Source organism: Cornus florida, unplaced genomic scaffold (genome assembly GCF_030987335.1).
Source record: "Cornus florida cultivar Cherokee Brave unplaced genomic scaffold, ASM3098733v1 CherokeeBrave_3.0.0_Hap2_Chr03, whole genome shotgun sequence".
Lineage (NCBI taxonomy): Eukaryota > Viridiplantae > Streptophyta > Magnoliopsida > Cornales > Cornaceae > Cornus > Cornus florida.
In genome coordinates this window covers 23,364,201-23,366,663 of record NW_026775573.1, presented here as the reverse complement: position 1 = coordinate 23,366,663, position 2,463 = coordinate 23,364,201, and the positions used below count along the sequence as shown (strand labels likewise).

Genomic DNA, 2,463 nt, shown 5'->3' with positions numbered 1-2,463 from the left:
AAGGAATTAGTAACGGTATATTATCATGATCACTTTTGTGTGCAAAATGAAAAAACAAAAGCAAGGAATTAATAAGTAATTGTGTATTATCATGGTCAATTTTGTATGAAATATATATATATATATATATATACTATTTAATATGCAGTTATTTTTCTTTGCTTTCTGTTTTTTCATTTTACAGGTAAAACTTTCATTTTTCATACAAAAGTGAGGTAAAACTTTCATTTTACATACAAAATTGACCATGATAATACACAATTACTTATTAATAATAGGTTAGACCGTCCAAAAAAAGGGATTGCAAATTAGAACATTTATTTTTATATTTTTGTTAGGTAAATATTGTTCACGGATTGCAAATTATATTAACTTAAAAAAAAAATCAGAAACTTAGATTTAATGACAAAACACAGTAAATCAATATTGTTTCGCAAAACAGATTTAATGACAAAACAGAGTCAATTTGTTCTACAACACCTCAAGGTATTGGACGAAAATGAACAAATGCTCGACATCAAAAATGAACAAATGCTCTACATCATTCTCACTACTGTCAGTGTCACCTTCCCCTGCCTCTGAAGGAATTCCGAATTCTGGAAATTAGGCTGCGGCTTGATGATGACCTTACTGCACTTGGTCCAATAGAAACAGGCAGCCTTAGACTTTGACTTGCACCTGGTGTTCTTATAAGGGCCGCATTCAAAACCAATTTACACTAATGTAATTCTATCTGCAATGACTTGCATAAATGCAAGTCTATCTGCTAAGAATCGGTAGTGGGCTTAATCTACATAATTAATCAAGAAAAAAACAAAGATAAAGAAAAGAAGAAGAAAAAAAAATTAAAAAGCAATAATAAATATTACCTTGGCGATGCGCATAGTTGAATATCATGGTTCCAATTGTAGAAGACACTTCTTCAGTAAACCCAATGTTTTCTTAGGCATAATAACTTTTAGTGCTACTAAAAGGTGGAGTGCCAAGACTTGTGACAAAAATGAACCAGAAAAGTGTTGTTCTCATTCATGGTTTAAATTAGGGCTGCAATTTGGGTTGGCCCAACCCAACCCAGCCCAAACCCAACCTCAATCCGAATCGGGTTGGGTTGAGCCAACCCGAATTGTACTTAACATGGATTGTGGTCATAATCTGGACCGAATATTTTCGGACGGGCTGGGTCGGGTTGACGGGTTGATTTTTTTTTTTATATAATTTTTTTTTTTCATAAATTTATATATATATATATATATATATATATATATATATATGTATGTATACTATATATATTTGATTATATTATTATTAAAAATATATATATTTTTAGGGCAAATTATTTCAGCCTCCCAATCGCGTCCATCTCTATTATCGCTCTCCCAATCGCGTCCATCTCTATTATCGCTCTCACCTCTGAAATTGCCCCCTCTATCTCTCCTCTGTGCAACTACAAACTACAAAATCAACAAAAATCAAAATCCATATATTTCAGTTTATTTATGTGTTACCTATGTCAAACCCATATCAGCATATCAAAACCCATATACTTTTTCTTCTCCGAGATATGGAACTGGAAGGTTCTTTAATGGCAGATTTGAAGAACACCACCAACTCCATTTCTTAGAAGCCTGTTGTCTCTGTAAGAAATCTCTTGGTGATAATAAAGACATCTTCATGTACAGGTTAGTAATCCATGTTTTTATTTTAAAACCCAATTTTTAGTTTGCCTTGTCTGTATATATGATTGTGTGTGTGAGTTTATATATTAATTTATATTTATACACCATTTGGCGGCAGAGGCGGATCGACAGCGGCTTAGGGCGAGCAACGTCGGCGGCGACGATAGCAGAGAGAGAGAGAAAGAAGAGAGAGGAGAGAGAAAGGAAAAAAAAAAAAAATTAATTTTCGGTTTCGGGTTAGGTTCGGGTTGAGTCTGAGCTCAACCCGAATATGTCTGGGTTTTGATAAAACCCAAACCGAACATGAACCCGATTTGTGAATTGTATGTCCAAATTTCAAAATTTATGGGTTGGGCTTGGGCTAGGCCGGGTTAGCCCGCCCAAGTTGCGGCCATAGTTTAAATTATAAGATTTTTGGTTCTTTAGTGGATGTTAGTGGGCTATACTTTTTATTATTTATTTATTTAAATATTTTTGAGAAGTATGCAATGTTTCTTGTATTTTTGTACTTGTTTATATTAAAAGTGTTATTGACTAATGCAAATGATGTTCAAAATATTTTCAAATACATGAAAAAAAAATAATAAATATAATGCAATATCCTTTATTAACAAAAAAACAATCCTAAAAACATACCTGTCTTTTGCCGACTCCACCCATTCCCAATAAACTTTTTCCTTTTTTCAACAAGTGAACCTAGAATTTGAGAGAAAATAAGATAAATTTTTTATTCATCACTTATTTTTTATTCATGACTTAAGCTAGCATTCCAATCATAAAGATATAT

At 32.5% G+C, this 2,463-nt stretch overlaps 1 long non-coding RNA gene across 1 annotated transcript; it reads left to right on the top strand.

Moving 5' to 3' along the window:
• Positions 1 to 1,307: 1,307 nt before the first annotated feature.
• LOC132298700 (uncharacterized) lies at positions 1,308 to 2,176 on the top strand. The gene is made up of 2 exons (XR_009479930.1): positions 1,308 to 1,679; positions 1,795 to 2,176. It is a non-coding gene; the product is annotated as an uncharacterized LOC132298700 (long non-coding RNA).
• The last annotated feature ends 287 nt before the right edge of the window (positions 2,177 to 2,463 follow it).